This window comes from Lagopus muta, chromosome 4 (assembly GCF_023343835.1).
Source record: "Lagopus muta isolate bLagMut1 chromosome 4, bLagMut1 primary, whole genome shotgun sequence".
In the NCBI taxonomy this organism is placed as follows: domain Eukaryota; kingdom Metazoa; phylum Chordata; class Aves; order Galliformes; family Phasianidae; genus Lagopus; species Lagopus muta.
The window spans coordinates 19,819,535-19,828,758 of record NC_064436.1 but is presented as its reverse complement, the minus strand read 5'-3'; the positions used below and the strand labels follow the sequence as shown (position 1 = coordinate 19,828,758).

The window sequence follows — 9,224 nt, the reverse complement described above, 5'->3', positions numbered from 1 at the left end:
CGTTTTCATGAAAGCCATCCTTTAGCATTCCTAATAGCTGAGCGGACATGTGGCAGTGAAGGGAAGGGAAAAACAGATGGGCCCAGAAGTTCTTCCCCAGAATATTTTGAAATACTCAGTAATTACAGCAGATTTTCAGTAATTTAAGAGAGTAGTTTGTACAAAATCTCTGATCCATACTCTTGAAAGTAAACTTCTACTAGACATTCCTTTCTACTTCTACTAGTCTTCCTTTCTGCTCCTTGGAGAAAAGTTGGCAGAAACGCACTGGTGTTTATCAGACTTTGCCAGAGCTGCAGCTGTTGATGGCAGGCACCGAGAGGTGCAGATGCCCGAGGAAGGCACTCACGGGCAGCAGGCAGTAACAGCAGGCGTCCAGCCAAGAGCAGCTGAGCTACAAGCACGGTGACAGCTACTTTAATCACCACCTGCACAGACCTTAGCACGGGAGAGGGAAAGTTTTCTTTTGTATTCATACCAACATTGATACCAGAAGCTGGGCGTCCGTGTTCAGTTCCACGATGTCCAGGAACAGAAAATGATCCTGCCTGTGGAATATGGGTTTCTCTTCTCAAGAGTGGATGCCGATGGTTCAGTAGGAAGTCAACTGCGTAAGCACTGAAACAGTACTTGGAGATTGTTTGTAGGAATCAACATTCAGTGGATTAATAAGAGCTGGCTTACACTGACTTCCATTACAATGCTTACCTACACTAATGATGCTAGAGGCTGAAGATACTGCCTAACTTGCCATAGCTGTTCTTGATCTCTGTTTCCCAGAGGAGTAAAGAAAGCAATAAAAGCTGATTCTGGTGTGGAACTGCAGTGTGCCTGTGGTGGCAATGCGCAGGAAACAAGTGAAATGGAATTGAGAGCTGCTCACGACTCCACCACAGCAACTTCTGTAGGCAAGCTCAGGTTTTGCACCATTTTCAGAGCAATTATGGAATTTATTCCAAAGGTTCAGCAGGAGTGGGAAAAACAGGGGAAAGTCAAACTGCAACATAAACAGCCAGGGAAGAGACTGAGAGTGATGCTGGAGCAGCAAATGTGCACAGGGATGCCCTGCCTGGGGTCTGTGGCAAGGATGAGCATTGGAGACTGAGGCGCTTAGCCTTGCTGCTCAGATTCCTGCAACCAGCTTGAGCTGCTGACAGCACTACGGATTGGCTGTGCCCATGCTAATTTAAATTGATTTCTCACTGCAGCATGCAGCCCTCCTCCCCCGGCAAGAGGAGGCACCGTAGCAGGAGTTACCTTTATAAGCAGGGAAAGTGCCTCAAATCTGCAAGCAACATCATTTGCTCAGCTATCAGCATTCCCCATCAATAATGAAACTAAAAACGCAGCTTAATAGGCAGCAAAGCTACAGCAGCTGGTGGAGGTGCACAAATCCGGCGTTCTTGCTGCTGAGTTTATTGGACATTTTATAGTCCTGGGAACTAAAGATAATGGATCCCATTCCCATATGCTGCATCAACACGAGCTGGGACTCCGTCATGCCATTGATCTATGAGGCAGCAGTGAATAAGACCCAGACACAAATACTAAAATGAATCAATCCTAAGCTGTTAAAGAGACACCATGAAGCACTTTCCAGTTTGCTGTTCTTGCTTTCTAATCTCCATCTTGTGAAACACTCTCCCAAGGGCTCTGAAATACAACAGTTTGCAGTAGACTTTGGGATCGGGTTAAGAAGAATTGCCCCTGTGGACTGGAGAACAGAGCTGAAATTTAGAGCCCATTGCCCTTAGCAGCACTTGTGAGCTCCTCCCAGCCCTTGTGCAGCTGAAGCCTTTTAGGGGTTCTCCTGTTTTAACAAGTGCTGTATGATTATGCTTACACAGGTTCCCAATGCAACATCCTCTCCAGGGTTCACAAAGTTATTCTCCTCAACTGAGTGGGATTTATTTCCAAGTGCAGAAAACTGTAAATAGCTACAGGCCAGAGAATAACTTCTACAGGCTGTCGTCTAAACTTGACCAATAGTGAGTATTTCTCAGGTGCTCACACTCACTGCTTTAGAAACTATGACCTCTTCTGGTTTGAGTAGATGAAGGTACTGTGGTTGCTGCAGTCTCAAATGAATTTATATTGAATCTACACCTGGTGTGCTCTTTAGCCATTTAAAATACATCATACTCTATACTAACAAATCATTTTAAAGCAAGCACGCAAGGGAAAAAAAATCCTTAAAAATAGCAGCCACTATGCTGGCAACTATAAACATAAAGCAAAGACAAGAGAAAAATGCCATGAAATAAAATCAAAGCAAGCAGAGGCTGCCTAGCTGCATCCACAAAACGGAAGTTTCACCAGGACATTATGGGAAATAGTTGGGAGTCACTCCTCAAATTATGAAAAGCAAAGACAATCATCTCACTTATCCTGATTATGGATTCCAGGTGGATCTGATGACAGCCTCAGGCACTTTCATGGCTCTGCATACCCAAAATATCTGCAAAATCTCATCTAGTGGTATTCAGTATTTAACCTTGCTGTGCCCTTATGGCAAGAAATACATTGCTTGTTTACAAGGGCCCCACAGTAAAGCGAGTGCTTTTTGGTAGTATCAGCTACATAACTCAAAAAGCTGGAGGGAGAACTAAAAAAGAGACAAATTCATTCATTACTGATGAAAAATGACCACTGCTGGATTGCTTTCTCCTGTATCTGAGCAGAAGGGCAGACACTGAGTACAGCACCGCTTTGCACCTTGGCTTGTTCTAGTCCTTGGGAAAGCAGCACACAGCCGCTGCTCAAGAGCACACCAAAGTTTTCAACCTGAAGTAGAAGCAATGTCATCATTCCGAGAAGTGTTAAGGGTCCTCATGGTGCTACATGGATTTGTGAGATGAGCTGTATGAGATGAGGCTGTATGGAAGCCAGACCTAGCCTGCAGGAGCAAAGCAGAGAAAGTCCACCCACCCGCAGAGATTCTCTGGGCACAGGGAAGACCTCAAGTTGTGCGTGATCCATTACTCACATGGCTAATATTTTATCAGTGCTTGTAAAAAATAATGTAGTCCAGTTTTCAATGCTAAGGAAAGACAAAGAGGAAACAAGTCCTTCAGGATGCTCCTTGGGGGGGTACTTATGTGCTTGAACTGTCAACAAAGAAGAATACAAACAAAAACAAATGTAGGTGCAAGGGGAATCAACCAAAAGTTGTTTGTGGTAAAACTCCATTGCTCCTCTAAATAAGGCATCTGAAGACTCCAGTATAAGATGGTGATTGAGTGACGGCATTCAAGAGAAGTTAGCAGACTTCTAACTGAAGTTTCTAATAGGGTCCAGACTGAGATGGACGTACTCAGCATGTCAGAAAATAAAAAGCTTCACTCAGCTCAGACGTGAAGTCTACTCTGGATCCTACAACCAAACATATGTCACAGATTCAAGAGGGCCGCAGGGAGCTCTCCTCCTGCAGGGCTTTCCCTGGCCCCACGAAAGCCCCACCATCCCCTTCACGTGGGTAAGTTCACACCAGAACACACTCACTGAGCTGTGCGAGCCATTAATTCAACCCAGGGCATAATTGAACCGCGTCTCCTTTAACAGCCACCAGCAGGAAAATAAATAAGACATCCCAATGGAGGAGGAGAGAGTAATTTCACGTTTACGCTTCCAAGGGAAAAGGGAATTTGAAGCAAACAAAACATTTCTTTTTCCCCGCAGAAACTCTGCTGCCCGTCAAAGCGGGATCGGAATGACACTGAGAGCTCTGTGCAAAATTCTTCTGTTTGCTTCTGCATTTGATTAGCTGCTTGTGTCGGGTGTTTTAATTTCCTGCGGTTGGAGCGCGTTGCTGTCATGGTGATAGATGCTCGAGAAAGGAGAAAAATAAATAAATAAAAGTTCAGAGCACTTTTGACCACGTCGGCACTAATTAGCGTGTAAGGCAAACAGACAAACGTTTTCTGGGATTTGTGTCAGCTGTATCCAGATTCCTCCTCTGCCTCTGAGCTACAGCAAAACCCTTTCTAGAAACTGAAATAAAGTAAGGCAGCAGATGGTGCTGGAAATACTCTGAGAGCGATGCTTCCGTTCGGAGCCAGATATCAGCAACAAACCACCCAGCCTGCACACACTGTGAAGTGGCAGATATTTACCAGGGTTGCAGGGAAGGAGTGAGGAAGGTGATATTGCTGGTGGTGGGCTCAGTGGGAACCACTGAGAGTGTGCATGGTGAGAGGCTCCACGTGCAAAGGGGAAAGCTGATCTAGCAGGACTGAGTGGGATGGAGAGGAAAAGAAGGGACTTGTCAGCTGCATGGGTTGAGGCAGAGCCTGGGAGGGTGGAAACAGGTCTTGTTACCATGGCCGAGAGCAGCAGGACAAAGGGCGCAGTACCACTCATCTCTGTAGGACTGCTCTAAGAAATCAAAATAGAAACAATGGAAATTAGCACAGGATTTCAACCAAAGCATCCCAACGGTAAAACAAAGACTGACTCTACTTCGAAAATGAAGAAAGGACTCCTCTGATTGACAGCAGGAAGGAAATATATAAAAATAGCTCTTTTCCAAACCCAGAGAGTTATTATTTATTGCTGAGCTTCTACCAGGAGCCATCATCTTCCCCTCCTGGTTGGCTTTCCTGCAGAGTCAAAGACACAACACATATCCTCCAGCCATGTAATATTGCTGCTCTTGTGCTGTCTGTGCACTTCTGATCAAACTTTCTTTGATCAGAAAATTAATCTTAACGGGAAATAGGAAACTAAAGGGATATTTACTGGATACAAACAATAGGAAATTATCAGATGATTAGTAATCTTTTTCCAGGGCACTGTAGTTTCTCAAACACAAATCTGACTAAGGCTGTAAGTGTAAATTCTAATCTCAGTAATGACATCTCCTGTCATATTGCACTCTCACCTGCACATGCACTGCAATGCAAATTGCTCCACATACAGCCTCCCTTCAATTTACACAACTCTAGAGGGTCGCCAGTAGCCTAGCACAGATTTGTGGACTGTTTGTTGACTTTGACCTCTTACCAGCAGAACTGTCCACCACAGTAACTGAACCTGACTTGCTGAGAAAGCGAATCACAACAAAATGAGGAATTTTAATCAGCCATTGCTTTTGTTACAGTGTGCATGGAGTTGCTGAGCGGTCGGTGTTGGCTGGGTGCTTTCCTCTCATTGATGCCATCTGTACCTATGGATGTGTGCTTCAGGACCAAGGTGAGCAGGTCGCGGTCTGGAGAGGGCCAGCACACCAGTATGTAGCTGTGTAGTCAGGAGAAAAGGGTGATATTAGATCCTGGGGCTTGTCTGAACAATAGCAAGAGGGGGATCTTATAATTCTCAGTCATCGAAGGATGGGCTTTTCTGGGGACCTGCTGCCTCATCGCCAGTGGATGCGTCCTCTCCTCCTCGCCATGGGCAGTCCAGCGGCAAGGGAGGGCTGGGGCAGCTGTCAAAGCCTGAGAAATTACTGAGTGAAGTGAAAAGTGATAGCCACACACTACAGAAAGTTGTTGCCAAGTGGGGGAACACGACAAGTTGAGGCCAGCACAGCCTGCCGTCATTTCATGCACAGACAGCCCTGCCTGCAGCAAACACACCAGGCAAACCAGCAATGCTCAGAGCACCAGCAAGAGCAAATTGGACAGCTGTGGGGAAAAATACATTTCACTCTGGCTGCATCACTATGGAAATAGTCTAACCTGCCGACAGGACTGCCTGCAAGTGTCTATCTAACACAGCAGGCTGAAGCGAAAGGTGCCAATTTGCTGTGGCACGATGCATGCGTGCAGCAACTTCTGGCAAAGACGTATGTGAGAGGCTGAGTCCATCTTTGCATCCAAAACGAAGTTCAGAAAGAAATAGTTTGGCTCTGAATAAGCAGTTCAGATTGCCTATGTGCATACCTTTCCCACACACGGAAGAGTTTGCAACAGGGACTGGAGATGCCCACTGGAAGAGACTCCAGAGATGCCATGGCCCTGCCAGTATGCATTTCCTCCTCTTCTCAGATGCAGAATATTTGGTAGAGTTTTCTTCAAGGGCCACAGCTATCGTTGAACCTGTAAATGATTGCAGTGGCACCAGCTCCTGTCCTTGGCTGTGCTTCTTTGTCAGGAGAGGCAGCGATAGCAATCATCCCAGTGCTTAGCAAACCTGCAGATCACTATTGCCAATCTTTGTATAAACAAGGACTAATTAATCTTCACCACATCTCTCTGAAGGAGGTAAGCAGTATCATTTATTATCTTCCCTGTTTTACAAAGACGAACTGAGATGGCAAAACAAAAAAATGGTTTGTCGAGGGCCACGAGAGATAAATGCACTGGGGGCAGCAAAGATGGGTTTGCTCAATGGTACAAAAGGCAAGAGGGTAATGCTGCCAGGCTTCACCTTAATGCAGATAATGAAAACTAGCCAGCTTCGTAAATGGCCGTCTACTCTATGAAGTGGAGGCTTTCTACTCTGAAAACAAGTAGAACAGAAGCCAGAATATTTTACTAATTTTATTACGTAAGAAAAAAAGAAAAAAGATGAGGGGCCAGAATTTCTAAATGGCGCAGCAGCTGCACACATTTGGTTCCAGTTTTTAAAAGCAGCACAGTTCTCATTTAGGCTTCAAAGTAGCCGCCCTGTCAAAAAGCCCACTGACATATTGAACCTCTTGACATTTTGATTTTTAATTTACCCTGAAATATTGCAAAGGGATCGGTTAAGTACTGAACTTCATTTTTCTTTCAGTCTGCTGCAGTCAAATAGAGCAGAGCTGTATCTTTAAAATCTTGCCCCATTTTGTGTGTAGTAGGGACACGGAAAATTGGCTTTCTGTGAGTGCAAAGGCAAGAAAGGATATAGAAAGCTTGCTGAAAAGGAACTGAAAATTGCCTGCTTTGCTGTAGCTTTGTCTCAGTGAGATGCTCCTTGTCTGCTGCAGAAATAGCAGTCGCTTCCTACTTTGTTATTGCACGTATAAAAATTACGCTGGCCATTTTCAGAAGCTAGTTATGAGTGAGGATTATTTTCATATCTGGTCAAATGATGAATAATGATTTCATATTCCTGTACCATATTCTTGCAAAGCGCTTTAAACTGATTTTAGTACATAAGCCTGATATTTTCCAAACCTCTAAGTGAACAAGAAGCAGCTGAAATTGCCCTAAAAAAAAGCACTTGGGTGGCAGGTCATTTCCTAGCTGTAAAAGGCTAGATGGAAAAAGGCAAGACAGCAGTAAAAGCAAGGGGAAAATTTCCTGGGAAGGAGCCTGTGAGCTATCCAAAGGGAAATCCCTTACAGCCTCCAAGCAGGGAAATAACTGCATTCAGCTGTCCTTCAGCAATTCAGCTCACCTTTTTTCTTTCTTTCTTTCTAAGGCAAGAACCCAGGCAGAGTACAATGGCTTGAATTTAGTCCCTCTTTTTATTATTTGATAAATGCTTTTTCCATATTTTTTCTCTAAATCCTAGACACTAGTTGCTAGTTTTCTCCAATTAAACAGCTTGGTTAAAGAGCAATATCCAAAGGTCACCTCTCTTCAGGGTGGGCAGAGCAAACTGCTTGGAGACAGATTTAGGCATTAGTGATGCAGGAATGAAGGCAGCAGTGAAAGGGAGGCCCTCCTCCTCCTCTTGGGTCTATGTTGGTCATAGAGAAAGGGAACAAGCAAACCAGAGAAAATGGTGTCACACCAGGAACATCGCTCTCCATGGGAAGGAGCTAATTCAGAGGTTCCTGAGAACATCCATTGGCTGCGGGGAAGAAGACTTGGGAAGGTCATAATATTGAAGGAGAAGAGGACAGAAAGGATAGGTGGTTCTGTAGACTTGGGCATCTCTTCAGCTGCATCTACACAGATCTATCAGAGACCTGTGCCCCAGCAATGGTGACTGACCCAATGTCAGGCAATTTGATGGATGAAGGTCAAAAAAGAAAAACATGCACATACCAGCAAGATGGAGTACAGCACACTCTGGTGCATAGAAGTCTGGGGACAGAGAGCTTACATGCATCGAGGGACAAGAGCAGAACCAGGAGGGCTCAGAACAGATGAGTGCTGCCTTGTGCTGCCCATAAAGCCAAACGGAGCCAGGGACAGCTCACCGTGCAATAATATCCAAGAAAGGATCATAAGTGAACCAGAGGTGTGCTGTTGCTTCTGGAGTCATTAAGCACGTTAATTAAAAGGGAGCTTGCCCTGTAAGTGAAAAGCAGCTCATTGCCAGACTGAGGAGAGTGCATGAGGAAGCAGTTCGCCCGGGGAAGGTCCGTCATCAGACAGAAGAGAGCACCAGCACAGGATGGGCAACAAAACTGCACAGCTGGAGAAACATGGGGCAGGTCCTGGCTTCCTTGCCGTTCCTTTAAAGAGGAGCCAGATTTGCAAGCAGACCATATTACTGAAGTTTTAGGACAGATTTGTATTGATTTGAAGTTACAGCATTGCTGAACTAAGTGAACCTGCAATAAACTAATTTTATGCCAAGTTAAGCCTCTGCCAAAAAAAACAATCTTGCAGTTGTTAAGATGAATTGACATTTAAACAAAGTAAACTTAATTGATAAAACCTCAGTGAGAAGATGAAGCTACCCACATCATAGCCCTGCAAGAGCATTTGAAAAAGTTACTCATATAATTCTTGCTGCACAGAAAAAAAACAAACCACCCTGGATTTGAATCTATAGAGCAATGTCAAACAGAAAGGATTTTATGAACAGCTTTTTTAAAAAGAGAAAAAAAAAAACAACCTGATTGCAGTTTAAAGGCCTAGTTCTAATTCTAATTTTCTCTTGTAGCATAATTCACTATTCAGAAAGGGTAAGGTAGCAGATAGCGTCTAAAGCCAAGACAAAACAAGATGGCATGTAAAATAACCGTAATTAAACAATCAAATGTAGCAATTAAACATGAATGATTCTTTATTAGGCTGAATGAGGATGCCAAACAAGACTCCACAGGTGGTGAGTTTATACTCCCATGCTTATTGGTGCTTTCATTAGCAGCTCTTGGCACGGGCAGCCGTGCAAATCTCTCTGTGCCTTTAAGAGCCAGCCTGCATTTAGGCACTGTTCAAACCAAGGAGGATATGCAAATATCTAGAAGGACAGGATTAAAGTATAACGTGGTGTTTGGGAGATAAATTAAAGAAGCACAGTGAGATTCAACACAGTCAAGCAGTGCATTCTGCAGGGTGGAGAATAATGAAATGTGCTGCTGCAGCACATCAGCAGAAAAGGCTGGGAGTCGTGCTGTTCCT

General features: G+C 44.4%; 1 long non-coding RNA gene across 5 annotated transcripts in view; it reads left to right on the top strand.

Annotated features, from left to right (window-relative positions):
* Positions 1–9,224, top strand: part of LOC125692101 (uncharacterized) — a 208,112-nt gene that overhangs the window by 193,867 nt on the left and 5,021 nt on the right. For all 5 annotated transcript variants that reach the window (XR_007376454.1, XR_007376453.1, XR_007376450.1 and 2 more), the window contains one exon: positions 5,099–5,190. This is a non-coding gene — a long non-coding RNA (uncharacterized LOC125692101). The remainder of the gene's footprint in view (positions 1–5,098; positions 5,191–9,224) is intronic.